The sequence below is a fragment of the Bos grunniens genome, chromosome 7, assembly GCF_055505025.1.
Source record: "Bos grunniens cultivar Pamir isolate PY7600 chromosome 7, Bosgru_T2T1.0, whole genome shotgun sequence".
Classification (NCBI taxonomy): domain Eukaryota; kingdom Metazoa; phylum Chordata; class Mammalia; order Artiodactyla; family Bovidae; genus Bos; species Bos grunniens.
In genome coordinates this window covers 36,039,381-36,055,184 of record NC_141171.1, presented here as the reverse complement: position 1 = coordinate 36,055,184, position 15,804 = coordinate 36,039,381, and the positions used below count along the sequence as shown (strand labels likewise).

Genomic DNA, 15,804 nt, shown 5'->3' with positions numbered 1-15,804 from the left:
TAATCAGATGTAATAACCCTAATGAAAAGAGGTACATTTCCTCTTTGGTTATTTGACAAGGAAGAAAACAAGAAGTATGTGGGGTGCCTCTTAGGCCCTCTGCTAACTCCCTTGACTACTAACTGTGCTCCATGCGTGCTTGAAGACAGAGCTTTGCAGAGGCATTGGATCTGCCAAGGTTTGACCTAATGACTGTGGAACTTATGCCAGTCTTAGCCTTCTGCATTAAGTTTAATGCCTTTGTCTAGCGTGCAGATGGAGAAGGAAATGGCAACCCACTCCAGTGTTCTTGCCTGGAGAATCCCATGGACAGAGAAGCCTGGTAGGCTGCAGTCCATGGGGTTGCACAGAGTCGGACACGACTGAAGTGACTCAGCAGCAGCAGCAGCAGCATGCAGAAAGTAAAATCACTTCCAGTGCTCCAACAGAAGAGTGTCACTATGCAGGAAGTCAGAAGGATATTTTATACTTATGAGTATGCAGTGGGAATAGAGAAGAGTTAACATGGGTCTGTCTACTTTGATCATAGCTTTTCTTCCAAAGAGCAAGTGTCTCTTAATTTCATGGTTGTAGTCACATCTGCAGTGATTTTGGAGCTCCCCAAAATAAAGTGTCTCTCTGTTTCCACAGTTTCCCCATCTATTTCCCATGAAGTGATGGGACTGCTTGCCACGATATTAGTTTTCTGAATGTTGAGTTTTAAGCCAACTTTTTCACTCTCCTCTTTCACTTTCATCAAGAGGCTCTTTATTTCTTCACTTTCTGCTATAAGGGTGGTGTCATTTGCATATCTGAAGTTATTGATATTTCTCTCGGCAATCTTGATTCCAGCTTGTGCTTCATCCAGCCCGGGATTACCTATGATGTACTCTGCGTAGAAGTTAATAAGCAGGGTGACAATATACAGCCTTGAGGTACTCCTTTCCTGATTTGGAACCAGTCTGTTGTTCCACGTCCAGTTCTACTGTTGCTTCCTGACCTGCATGCAGATATGTCAGGAGGCAGGTAAGGTGGTCTGGTATTCCCATCTCTTTAAGAATTTTCGACAGTTTGTAGTGATCCACACAGTCAAAGACTTTGGCATAGTCAATGAAGCAGAAGTAAATGTTTTTCTGGACCTCTCTTTTTCTATGATCCAACAGATGGCAATTTGTTTCCTCTGCCTTTTCTAAATCCAGCTTGAACATCTGGAAGTTCACGACTCACATACTGTTGAAGCCTGGCTTGGAGGATTTTGACCATTACTGTGCTAGTGTGTGAGATGAGTGCAATTGTGTGGTACTTTGAACTTCTTTGGCATTGCTTTTCTTTGGGATTGGAATGAGAACTGACCTTTTCCAGTCCTTTCCAAATTTGCTGGCATATTGAGTGCAGCACTTTAACAGCATCATCTTCTAGGATTTGAAATAGCTCAGCTGGAATGTCATCATGTCCTCTAGATTTGTTGTAGTGATGCTTCCTAAGGCCCACTTGACTTCACATTCCAGGATGTCTGGTTCTAGGGGAATGATCATACCATTGTGTTTATCTGGGTTATGAAGATCTTTTCTGTATAGTTCTTCTGTGTATTTTTGCCACCTCTTCTTAATGTCTTCTGCTTCTGTTAGGTCCACATCATTTCTATCTGTTATTGTGCCCATCTTTGCATGAAATGTTTCCTTGATATCTCTAATTTTCTTGAAAAGAGCTCTAATCTTCCCATTCTATTGTTTTCCTCTATTTCTTTGCATTGATCAAAGCTTTGACCAACCTGCTGCTAAGTCGCTTCAGTCGTGTCTGACTCCATGTGACCCCATAGACGGCAGCCCACCAGGCTCCCCTGTCCCTGGGATCCTCCAGGCAAGAATACTGGAGTGGGTTGCCATTTCCTTCTCCAATGCATGAAAGTGAAAAGTGAAAGTGAAGTCGCTCAGTCGTGTCCGACTCCTAGAGACCCCATGGACTGCAGCCTACCAGGCTCCTCTGTCCATGGGATTTTCCAGGCAAGAGTAATGGAGTGGGTTGCCATTGCCTTCTCCAATGACCAACCTAGACAGCATATTAAAAAGCAGAGACATTACTTTGCCAACAAAGGTCTGTCTAGGCAAAGCTATGGTTTTTCCAGTAGTCATGTATGGATGTGAGAGTTGGACTGTAAAGAAAGCTAGGCCCTAAAGAATTGATGCTTTTGAACTGTGGTGTTGAAGACTCTTGAGTCCCTTGGACTGCAAGGAGAATCAACCAGTCCATCCTAAGGGAAATCAGTCCTGAATATTCATTGGAAGGACTGATGCTGAAGCTGAAGCTCCAATACTTTGGCCACCTGATGTGAAGAGCTGACTCATTTGAAAAGACCCTGATGCTGGGAAAGATTGAAGGCAGGAGGAGAAGGAGATGACAGAGGATGAGATAGTTGGATGGCATCACCGACTCGATGGACATGAGTTTGAGTAAGCTTTGAGTTGGTGATGGACAAGGAGGCCTGGCGTGCTGCAGTCCATGGGGTCGCAAAGTGTTGGACATGACTGAGTGACTGAACTGAATGAAGACAAAGAAACCTATACTCCAAAAACTATAAGATACTAATAAAAGAAATCAAAGATGAAATGAAGAGATGGAGAGATATACCCATGTTCTTGTAATGGAAAAAACAAATATTTTCAAAATGACTATACTTTCCAAGGCAATATACAGATTCAGTGCAACCTCTATCAAATTACCAATGGTATTTTTCACAGAACTAAAGCAAAAAAAAAAAAAGTTTAATTTGTTTTGGAACACAAAGACCTTGAATAGCCACAGCCACCTTGGGGTGAGGGGGTTGGGGGGCGCGGGCGGATAAATGTGTTGGAGGAATCAAGGTCCCAGATTTCAGACTATACTACAAATCTACAATAATCAAGACAGGATGGTACTTGCACAAAAACAAATATAATCAATGGAACAGAATAAAAAACCCAGGAGTAAACTCACCCACCTATGGTCAGTTAATCTATGACAAAGAGGGCAAAACTATACAATCAAGAAAAGACAGTCTCTTCAATGTGGTGCTGGGAAAACTGCACAGCTACTTGCAAAGAATCAAACTAGAATATCCTCTAAAACCATACATAAAAATAAACTCAAAATATATCATAGGCCTAAATGTAATGCTGGATACTATAAAACTCTTAGAGGAAAGCATAGGCAGAGTGCTCTTTGATGTAAATCACAGGACTCTCCTTTAGGATCCACCTCCTAAAGTAATGAAAGTAAAAACAAAAATAAATAAATGAGACCTAGTTAAATGCAAAAGCTTTTACATAGCAAAGGAAACCATAAACAAAATGAAGTGACTTTGTTTTTAATGTATGTGTGCTTCTGTGTATCATCTAGGCATGCATATCATATAAATTCTTATATGTAAAAGTTATCAGCAAGAAAATAGAAGTCATATTTATGAAAAGACATATGGGAAAATTGATCACACCGATTTTCCTCAATATCCCTTACTATCTGAACGAACACAAGAAAAGTTTTCAGGAAGCAAATCTAGGGTCTTTCCCAAAGCATCTGTAGCTTTCTAAGAAATGGGTCCATGTACTCCAACAAAATAACTCTGCCCACCATTGCCTCATGACCTCCTGAGTTTAGAAAGTACATTTTGCATCCTCATAACAGCCAGATCATAGATCATGGGCAACCTGAGACCTGTTAGGGTTCTGTCAACAGGGTGTTGATAAGAAAATCACCAGTACTTAGACAAGAACCTCATCACACTGGCGAATTCTGTGTCCATTGGTTACCTAACAAAAGGGACTAGATCACATCAGACCATCATGAAACTATTTGTAAATTCAGTTAATTAGACGAGAAAAAATGTTTCTTTCATCTCTTTTGATTTCTTTCCACCCTACTTCCTGGCATGAAATGTCTACCATAAATAGCACAAATGGATTCTAAGAGAAACATTCTAAAAAGCCTAAGTGAGCTGAATCTGGGGTAGAGTATATAATTTGATTGGATACCTTAGTAAAAAACAAGCACTACTTTCCTAAATTGGATTATGGATGTTCCAAATGAATTTAGTAAATTTTCTGTGGGTTTGTATATGTTGTGCTAAAAGAAAATATATTAAGTTCATTTTAGTGACATGAGCCAAAAGTTCAGAAGCTATGCTGCCTTCTGAAAGTGAATTCATATACAACCATTCAATGCATCTTTAGTAAAGGATCAAAAATGAGACTCTTTAGGATATTAAAACCCATGCAATCAATGATAAAGTTAGAGTGACATGAAATTTTGTAGTAAAAATAGTTTGAGACTACTTAAATAATCCTCCTAGTCCATGCCAGGAAATACATGTTTCCTTTGTAGCATGCTCACCCTTAATTATTTCATGAATATCTCCTATGTTAGACTGGAATTTTATGAAGGTGGGAAACAGGTTTCACTTACTATATAACCCTAGCATCTAGTAGGATATCTGGCCTGTGGAAGTCAGGCTCTTGATAAATATGTCCCCTCATCTTGGTCCCATAATTTTCACTTACCCTTCCCTCCTACCTCCAAATGTTTGCTGTTTCTTCATTATTGAATGGTCTTCCAGGGGCGCCAGAATCACACCCACCAGGTGCTGCCCTGTAGCAACCATGCTCTTAGCCAGATTTACGGTTTCCCCCTATCTTCTATTTTTTACCATTTTTGATACCAAATTCAGGCAAACTCTGCCACTCTAATCTTTTGATTCTACTTTTCACTTCAAATCAGGAAGTATGATCTTTTTTTAGTGTGAAATCTGTGGTACTGAATGAATGGAGAATGAGTTTATAAATTCCAGTTTATGCTATTCTCTTCCTGTACTGTAATACGTATTTACTATTTTCCTGCAATGATGTTCACTCCACCTAGTTGTAGGCATCCCACTTTAATGCACCCATCTCTAACCACATTCTCATACATGTGAGATGTCAGCAGCGTTTCCTGAGAGTTGTAGGACTTGCTCTGATTATACAAAAAGGAACAGAATTACTCCTATCACTCAAGCAATAATATTACAAGTAAGAACATACCTAAACTCAACAAGATCCTCAAAAGAACTACAAATAGAAGTCACTAAGAGCTCTAAGTGCAGGAAGCTTACTCAAACAGTAAGATGGGCTAATAAGCCTTCATCCACCTTTCAACGTAAAGGTTAACTATGTTTAGTTTTCCTGAATATAAAGTACTAATGTTGTAAATTTAGAAATTTGCTGGTATGAGAGAGAGTGTAAAGGAGTTTGTGCATTCTGATAATCACTGTTATTCATATCGCCCTTCCCTCACCAAAAATAATTTAAACTACCATATGGAATACTTTTTTACATTTTTCTGAAAAGCAGGAGTAACAGAAAAAGATAAAAAGAAATTTCTAAGATGAAACTAAAATGGAAGCAGAAACACCAGATGTAAGCAAGGATTAAAGCTGTTTTTAACCTGGATGACATTCACTCATCCTAGACCACTTGAACTTTTATTTTGAAAGCCTTGTAGGCAAAAGAAGTAAAAATTAAACTCAGTGCCTATTAACAGTAACATCTAATAAAGGAAACTTAATACAGTAAGCTAGAATTCCAAAAGGCTAAATCCTAGTGCTATGACACTAGAAATAAATAGTCAACATGACGTGTTAAACCTTAAACTTCAATTTAGTTGCTCTTGAATATGTAAATGTGCCTAACAATGAACAGGAAGTAGCTTTAAAGGCCCTGAAGTACATTCATGGGAGAACCTAAGGTGCATCAGGAGTACAGAGAGTACAAGAGTGACGTGGGGTCCGAGATCTGAAAGATGAGGAGGTGGTGGTCCAGAACGCCACGGGATGGGGTGGGAGTGGAGCCTGGAGGAGGCAGGGGTTCACATGTGGAAAGGAAAGAGCAGGGTAAGTCCCAGGAGCTCAGAGATGTGCATTTCCTAATGTATTTGATTGGATACATGTATTTTTTTCAAAAGCCTTTCTAATATATTTTTATTTATGCAAACTTTCCATGTTAGCAATGATTCGGTGGGATTCAGTGAAATAAATTAAGTTTCTTAGATTTTAATTGAGTTAAAATAGACTTACTGGACACTTACAGACCATGTCTTTATAAGTGTCTCAACATATTACACATTTAAAAAATATCTTCATGTTAAAATGAACTTCATTGGAATAGTATGATTGTTTAGACCAAAATAAATATACGTTATGCCAGCTATTCACCAAATAAATATTTTCCCAGCATGAGAGTTAGACTAACAATTATCTTCTAAATGAGAAAATATGCCTACTACCAAGTGGGACTTCCCCTTAAACTACTAACCCTGACCCCGGCTTCTTCCCATGTGTAAACAAATACTGCAGAGTTATTTAAACTCCATACAGCCTGACCAATGGGTACAAATCCACAAGAATAATTCTTCAATTCTCATTTCTAAAATTAGCTATGCTTTGGCTACTCTTTCCTTCTAAGCCTAACTGAACTTTGATTGGTCCCTGTATGTTAAAGCCTCATAAAATGGTTTCTTCTCCCTGCTTAAGTTAGAATGCTCTGAAGAAAACTTTGCATGCCTGGCAATTTTGCATAAGGAATTATTTTAACAATGCTTTGGTTGAGTTTCTTTCACACATTACAGTGAAAAAGTCAGTCTTATGACCAAACACAAGTCTATGCTATGCTATGCTAAGTCACTTCAGTCGTGTCCGACTCTGTGCGACCCCATAGATGGCAGCCACCAGGCTCCCCGGTCCCTGGGATTCTCCAGGCAAGAACACTGGAGTGGGTTGCCATCTCCTTCTCCAATGCATGAAAGTGAAAAGTGAAAGCAAAGTCGCTCAGTCGTGTCTGACTCTTAGCGACCCCATAGATTGCAGCCTACCAGGCTCCTCCATCCATGGGATTTTCCAGGCAAAAGTACTGGAGTGGGGTGCCATTGCCTTCTCCGAATACAAGTCTAGGGACCTGGAAATATATTCAGTCTTGATAGGATGAACTGCAACATTTCATGGAAAGGGGCTTGAACGGAGGGGATGTTGAAGAATCAGTGATAAGTTCCAGTTTTCTGTACAGAATGTTAGGGGTTTAGAATTCATCACTCCATCTTAACAACAACTAAAAAGTTGAATAAAGTGAAAGTCAAAAACTTCTTAGATCCATAAGAGAAGTGAGGTCACAAAGCAAAGTGCTGCCCCCTGAATCAGAGAAACTGACAGGCCAATACAAAAAATCACAACCCAAACCAGAACAGAAACCTTTCTTGGAACCAGTGCTGAGGTAGGAACCTGTGAGCTGTGATTGAGACTGCTGGGGGCTCAGTGTGGGCAAGCCTGAGAGGTGGAATTTCTAATAGGACTCTGTCATCAGAATCCCCAACAATGGGGTCAGGTTTAATTCCTGCAGCTCGACCAGGCTTTCACAGTGACTCTCAAGAGAGAAATCTCTCCATAAGCATTCTGTTTTTAACATCTTCCCTCAAGAGAAACTATTTAGCTAGAGTTTAACCTGCTGGGGATTTATCAGAGCCTAACTAACCTATGGGACAAGAAATACCTAACTCCAGACATTCTATCAAGGGGAGGGAAAAATTTAAAAAAAAAAAAAAAAAAAGGCAAAACCTGAGAAGCATGTGTGAGGTTCATAGCCCAGAGGCAAGGGCTCACTGAAAGACCTAATCATAGAACTATAAAATGCACAGCCACTCACACACACACACACCTTACGACAATATTATTAAAGGCCTATTTATACTACTTCTTTTTACCCAGTACATGAGGTCTAACTATGAGAAAAAAATTACAAGACACACTAAAGTAGAAAATGCAATATGAAAAGGCAAAGTAAGCCTCAGAATCAAATATAGCATAAATGTTGGAAATATCAGATGAAGAATTGAAAATAATTATGATTACTTTGGGAAGAGCTCGAAGAGATAAAGTAGACAGCCTGTAAGAATACAAAGACTATGTAAGTAGTGAGATAGAAATTCTAAGATAGAACCAAATATAAATGCTAGTGATCAAAAATCTTTAATAGAAATGAAGAATGTCTTTGATGGGCTTGTTAGTAGACTGGACACAGCATGGGATTCTCCAGGCAAGAATACTGGGGTGGGTTGCCATTTCCCTCTCCAGTGATAAAGTATGAAGTGAATGATGTGAAGTTGCTCAGTCGTGTCTGACTCTTTGTGATCCCATGGACTGTAACCCACCAGGCTCCTCTGTCCATGGAATTCTCCAGGCAAAGATACTGGAGTTGGTTGCTATCTCTTCCTTCAGGGGATCTTCCCAACCCAGGGATAAAACCCAGGTCTTCTGCATTGCAAGAAGATTCTTTTCTGTCCAAGCCACCAGGGAAGCCCCCCCAAAAATAAGTGAAGATAAAATAAAACCTGTTATTTTTCTTATTTTTAGTTTATATAACAAGGAACAATGTTTGCAAAATAATAATAAACAATATATCTGATTGTGTATACTTATGTATGATATAAGTGTGTGCACACATCCCTGCTTACTTATTCTAATGTATAAAGTAAAATGAATGACAGCAGTGATATGAGGAATAAGAGGAAACATTAGGAGTATTTTACCCTTACAGGCATCCTTGACATTTTTGCCATTAATATATATATTTTTTCTTACAAACTGAAGAATTTTAGCAACTGTGCATTAAACAAGTCTATTAGCAGCATTCTTCCAATAACTTTTGCTCACTTTTTGACTGTCAGTTCAGTTCAGTCACTCAGTCGTGTCCGACTATTTGCGACCCCATGAATCGCAGCACACCAGGCCTCCCTGTCCATCACCAACTCCCCATTTTGGTAATTCTCAAAATATAATTATATTTGTTATGGTGATCTGAGATCAGTGATCTTTAATATTAGTATTACAAGAAGATTATGATGTGCTGAAGGCTCAAATGATGGCTGGAATTTTTAGCAATAAAATATTTTAAATTAAGGTATGTACATTTTTAGACATAGTATTGCACACTTAATAGACTACAGTATAAACATCACTTTTATATACACTGTGAAACCAAAAGTTTGTGTGGCTTACTTTATTATGAGATTTGCCTTATTACAGTGGTCTGGAACTGAAACTGCTTTATCTCTGAGGTATGTCTGTATAAGGAATTCATACTATCTATGCAGGAATACCAGGGCTTCCCTGGTGGCTCAGAGAGTGAAGCATTTGCCTGCAATGTGGGAGACCTGGGTTCAATCCCTAGGCCGGGAAGATCCCCTGGGGAAGGGAAAAGGCAACCCACTCCAGTACTCTTGCCTGGAAAATCCCATGGATGGAGAAGCCTGGTAGGCTACAGTCCATGAGGTCGCAAGGTGTCAGACACGACTGAGCGACTTCACTTTCACTTTATGCAGTGATACAGGGTGATACAAAAGTGGACTTAGATTCATTATTGCAAACTGTGGGGCAACCAGGAGAAAAGTGAAAAGGACATAATCCACATACTAAGAAATGAGAGAAAATGAAATAATATAAAATGTTCAAGTAAAACCTCAAAAGGCAGGAATAGAGTGGAAGACAAAAAAAAAAGGAACAAAGAGTAAAAGCAACAAATAAAAAACAGTTAACAAACATGGTAGATATTAATTCAACTCTAATCACTTTGAACATGAGTAGTCTAAGTGTATCAGTTAAGACAAAGATCCTCAAAAATGGATTAAACAGCAAGACCCAACTATACATTGTTTATAAGAAATTTACTTTAAATATAAACACACAGGTAAGTGAATGGATGATACTGATGAAAAGAAAGTGGAAGTAAACTATATTAGTTTCAGAAGGAGTAGACTTCAGAACCAGGAATGTATCAGGAATAAATAAGAGCATTATATACTTATAAAGAGGTCAATTCTCCAAAGAGACGTAACAATCCTTAGGTACATGTGCACTAACAATGGGCATCCCAATATAGTACATAGGGCAAAATTGATGGAATCACCAAGAGAAATACATGAGTCCACCATCACAGGTGGAGACCTCAACCTCCTTCTATCAGAAATGGACAGATCCAGGGTGCAGAAAAATCAGTAGCAACATAGTTGAATTCAAAAACACCATCAATCCATGGGATAGGATGGACAGCTATAGATTGCAATTGGAAGTGAACATACATGTTCAGAAAAAAGGGATCTAGCACAGACCTTAAATCCATTACAAAGGTTAACTCAAAATGAATCACAGACTTAAATGTAAAGTATACATCTCCTAGAAGATAACATAGAAAATCCAAGTGACCTTAGGCTTGACAATGACTTTTTAGATACAACACCAAAGTCATGAACCATAAAAGAGAAAGACTTAATAAACTGGACTTAAAATTTAAATTAAAATTATTATTTAATTTAAATTAAAATTTAAACTTAAAACCTTAAAATTTAAGATTTCCACTTTTTGAAAGACAATGTCAAGAGAACAAGGAACAATCCATAGACTGGTAGAAAAATACTTCTAAAACGTGGTATCCAAAATAGATAAAGAACTCTTAAAACTCAACCAGAAAAAAATTGATGAATATATAGATCAATTAACAGATACCTCATCAAAAAAAAAAAAAAAAAGGAAAGGTGGACAATAAGCATATGAACATCATGTGTTATCAGGGAAATGTCAATTAAAGCAGCAATGAGATACCACTGCACACTTGTTAGAGTAGAGAAAAGCCACAACACTGACAGTATCAATTTCCAGTGAGAATCTGGAGTAACAGATAAAACTGCTGTGCCCCTGTGAAAGACAGTTTGGTGATTTCTTAGAAAACTAAAAACAATACTTTTGACATTTGATCCAGTAATTGTCCTTCTTGGTATTTACCCAAAGGGGTTGAAAACTTATGTAGACAAAGAAACCTGCACATCAATGTCTATAGCAGTTTTATTTATAATTTCTAAAACTCAGAAGCAATCAAGATATCCTTCAGTAGGTGGACAGATAAACAACTATTGTACATCCAGCAATGGAATATCACTGACTACTAAAAAGAAATCAGCTATCAAGCCATGAAAAGACTGCAAGGAATTTAAATACATATTACTAAGTGAAAGAAGCCAATCTGAAAAGGCTCTGTACTGAGTTATTCCAACTCCATGACATTTAGAAAAGGCAATATTATGGACACATTTTCCCCCACAGTCAGTCTTTCCCATCAGAAAGCTTCCTTAAACCTCTTTTCCTTCTCCATCAGAGCACAGACAGAATGAAAACCACAATCACAGAAAACTAACCAAACTGATCACATGGACTACAGCCTTGAAAAACTCAATGAAACTATGAGCCATGCTGTGTAGGGCCACCCAAATGGACGAGTCATGGAGGAGAGTTCTGACAAAATGTGGTCTACTGGAGGAGTGGAGAAATAAATCCAGAAAGAATGAAAAGATGGAACCAAAGCAAAAACAATGCCCACTTGTGGATGTGACTGGTGATGGAAGTGAAATCCGATGCTGTAAAGAACAACATTGCATAGGAACCTGGAATGTTAGGTCCATGAATCAAGGTAAATTGGAAGTGATCAAACAGGAGATGACAAGAGTGAACATCAGCATTTTAGGAAACAGTGAAATAAAATGGACCACAATATGCAAATTTAAATTCAGATGACCATTATATCTACTACTGTGGGCAAGAAACCCTTAGGAGAAATGGAGTAGCCCTCATACTCAACAAGAGTCTGAAATGCAGTACTTGGGTGCAATCTCAAAAATGGCAGAATAATCTCTGTCCGTTTCCAAGGCAAACCATTTAATATCACAGTAATCCAAGTTTATGCCCAACCAGTAATGCTGAAGAAGCTGATGTTGAATGGTTCCATGAAGACCTACAAGATCTTCTAGAACTAACACCAAAAAAAGATGTCCTTATCATCATAAGGGATTGGAATGGAAAAGTAGGAAGTCAAGAGATACCTGGAGTAACAGGCAAATTTGGCCTCGGAGTACAAAAAGAAGCAGGGCAAAGGCTAACAGAGTTTTGCCAAGAGAATGCACTGGTCATAGCAAACACCCTCTTCCAACAACACAGGAGAAGACTCTACACATGGACATCACCAGATGGTCAATACTGAAATCAGATTGATGATATTCTTTGCAGCCAAAGACAGAGAAATTCTATACAGTCAGCAAAAACAAGACCAGGAGCTGACTGTGGCTCCAATCACAAGCATCTTATTGCAAAATTCAGACTTAAATAGAAGAAAGTAGGGAAAACCACTAGATCATTCAGATATGATATAAAACAAATCCCTTAAAATTATACAGTGGAAGTAACAAACAGATTCAAGGAATTACATATGATAGAGTGCCTGAAGAACTATGGATGGAGGTTTGTGACATTTTACAGGAGGAAGGGATCAAGACCATCCCCAAGAAAAAGAAATGCAAAAAGGCAAAATGGTTGTGTAAGGAGGCCTTACAAATAGCTGACAAAAGAAGAGAAGCTAAAGGCAAAAAAGAAAAAGAAAGGTATACACAAATGCAGAATTCCAAAGAATAGCAAGGAAAGATAAGAAAGCCTTCCTCAATGATCAGTGCAAATAAATAGAGAAAAACAAAAGAACGGGAAAGACTAGAGATCTCTTCAAGAAAATTAGAGATACAAAGGGAACATTTCATGCAAAGATAGGCACAATAAAGGGCAGAAATGGTATGGACCTAACAGAATCAGAAGATATTAAGAAGAGGTAGGAAGAATATACAGAAGAACTAAACAAAAATGATCTACATGACCCAGATAACCACAATGGTGTGATCACTCACCTAGAGCTAGACATCCTGGAACGTGAAGTCAAGTGGGCCTTAGGAAGCATCTCTACGAAAAAAGCTAGTGGAGGTGATGGAATTCCAGTTGAGCTATTACAAATCCTAAAAGTTGATGCTGATAAAATGCTGCATTCAATATGCCAGCAAATTTGGAATATTCAGCAGTGGCCATAGGACTGGAAAAGGTCAGTTTTCATTTTAATCCTGAAGAAAGGGAATGCCAAAAAATGCTCAAACTACCACACAATTGCACTCATCTCACACGCTAGTACAGTAATGCTCAAAATTCTCCAAGCCAGGCTTCAACAGTATGTGAACTGTGAACTTCCAGATGTTCAAGCTGGATTTAGAAAAGGCAGAAGAACCAGAGATAAAATTGCCAGCATCCTTTGGATCATCAAAAAAGCAAGAGAGTTCCAGAAAAACATATGCATCTACTTTATTGACTATGCCAAAGCCTTTGACTGTGTGGCTCACAATAAACGGTGGAAAATTCTTCAAGAGATAGGAATACCAGACCACCTTACCTGACTCCTGAGAAATCTGCATGTAGGTCAAGAAGGAACAGTTAGAACTGGTTGTGGGACAACAGACTGGTTCCAAATTGGAAAAGTAGCCCATCAAGGCTGTATATTGTCACCCTGCTTATTTAATTTATATGCAGAATACATCTTGAAAAATGCTGGGCTGGATGAAGCACAAGCTAGAATCAAGATTCACAGTAGAAATATCAATAACCTCAGATATGCAAATGACACCACCCTTATAGCAGACATCGAAGAAGAACTAGAGAGCCTCTTGATGAAAGTGAAAGAGGAGAGTGAAAATGTTGGCTTAAAATTCAACATTCAGAAAACTGAGATTATAGCATCTGGTCCCATTACTTCATGGCAAATAGATGGGGAAACAATGGAAACAATGAGAGACTTTATTCTCTTGGGCTCCAAAATCACTACAGATGGTGACTGAAGCCATGAAATTAAAAGATGCTTGCTTCTTGGAAGAAAAGCTATGACCAATCTAGACAGCATATTAAAAAGCAGAGACATTACTTAGTCCACAAATGTCTGTCTGGTCAAAGCTACGGTTTTTCCAGTAGTCATGTATGGATGTGAGAATCAGACCATAAAGAAACCTGAATGCCGAAGAATTGATGCTTTTGAACTGTGGTGTTGGAGAAGACTCTTGAGAGTCCCTTGGACTGCAAGGAAATCAAACCTAAAGAAAATCAGTCCTGGATATTCATTGGAAGCACTGATGCTGAAGCTGAAACTCCTATACTTTGGTGACCTGATGCGATGAACTGACTCATTTGAAAAGACCCTGATGCTGGGAAAGATTGAATGCAGGAGGAGAAGGGGACGACAGAGGATGAGATGGCTGTATGGCATCACTGATTCAATGGACATGAGTTTGAGCATGATCTGGCAGTTGGTTATGGACAGGGAATCCTGGCGTGCTGCAGTCCATTGGGTCGCAAAGAGTTGGACATGATTAACTGACTGAAGTGAAGTGATGGAGACATTAAAAAGATCAGTTTTGCCAAAGGAAGCTGGGAAGAACATATGGGGTACAAGGATTTGGGGGGCAGTGAAATTACACTGTATGGCGCTGTAATAGTGCATACATGTCATTACAGTTTTCTCCAAACTCATAGACTGTACAATACCAAGAATGAACCCTAGTATATACCGCATCATGGGTGATAACAATGACAGTAAAGGTTCATCAGTTGTAACAGATGTAACTTTCTGCTGGGGGATACTGACAATGGAGGAGGCATTTGTTGGGCAGTGTTTCCATGGGAAATATCTGTACGTTCTCCTCAATTTTGCTATGATCTTAAGACTGCTCTAAAAAATAAACTATATTAAAGACAAAATTAAATTGAACAAAATCAAGAATATAATGGTTGCTCTATGTAAACATTAGGGTTTAGGGGAAAATTTCAAAGGTATCAGATAGTTAGTGACGGTGGTTATCATTTGCTTTCTACTGATGCCCTCCTCATTTCTTTATTGTATCTACTTCCTGGATAAACACCATCTGCCCAAGGAAAAAGGAGAGTAAGCAAGAAAATGAAAGACAGAAGTAGAGGGATGGGAGAAAGTAATGGAGAAAGAGGGAGGGAGGGAGGAAAAAGAGAGGCTAAAAACATCAATGCTTTAACCAATTTTAGTTTTGGAAGACTTACTAATAAAAGTAGATAAACTTATTTACAAAACAGACTCACAGACTTAGAGAACTATGGAAAAAAGTAAAAGTCTGTTGCTAATTTGGTTCCACTCTTGCAACCTCATGGACTGCAGCCCACCAGGTTCTACTGTCCATGTAATTTCCCAGGCAAGAATCCTAGAGTAGATTGCCATTTCCTTCTCTATGGGATCTTCGCAAGGCAGGGATCAAACCCATATCTCCTGCTTGGCAGGTAGATTCTTTACCACTGAGCTATCAGGGAAGCCCTTAATCAACTATCACAGAAGATAAACAACCAAAACAGTAGATAAACAACCCAAGCCCAGGCTATTAGAAAGAAAAGTAAGTTTGGAGACTAGAGAAGCTGGTTCAGTAATAGAGGACAGGAAGCGTCTACCATTTAAAATGGGTGTTTTTCTTAATTGTTGACAGGTTAGTCCCACAACACGTTTCATTATCTGGGTTCAGTATAGAAGGGAAGAGCATAATAGGCTCTAAAATGCCAATGGGCATGCAGGGCTACAAAAGTCAAATATAAGAAGTACCAGCTTTTGTTTTGAACATGACTGAGCAACTTCACTTTCACTTTTCACTTTCATGCATTGGAGAAGGAAACGGCAACCCACTCCAGTGTTCTTGCCTGGAGAATCCCAGGGACGGGGGAGCCTGGTGGGCTGGCGTCTCTGGGGTCGCACAGAGTCAGACACGACTGAAGCGACTTAGCAGCAGCAGCTTTTGTTTACCTGTAGAACTTAGGAATTTTTCGCTTTTGAGGTTAGAGCTTTCTAGCCTCATTCTCTACCTCATGCATTTAGATATATTCCCAGGGGCTTTTTTATTCTGTGAAATAGAAAT

The 15,804-nt window shown here is 38.8% G+C and overlaps 1 protein-coding gene across 16 annotated transcripts in view; it reads right to left on the bottom strand.

Annotated features, from left to right (window-relative positions):
* The window catches only part of LOC147369033 (uncharacterized), a 1,040,253-nt gene that overhangs the window by 69,462 nt on the left and 954,987 nt on the right, over positions 1–15,804 (bottom strand). For 2 of the 16 annotated variants that reach the window (XR_015167189.1, XM_086410774.1), the window contains one exon: positions 2,764–3,216. The exons of the other annotated variants lie outside the window; for them this stretch is intronic. The gene's annotated coding sequence lies outside the window, so the exon portion shown is untranslated. Of the gene's footprint in view, positions 1–2,763; positions 3,217–15,804 lie in introns of those variants that run through there. 16 annotated transcript variants of the gene reach the window in all.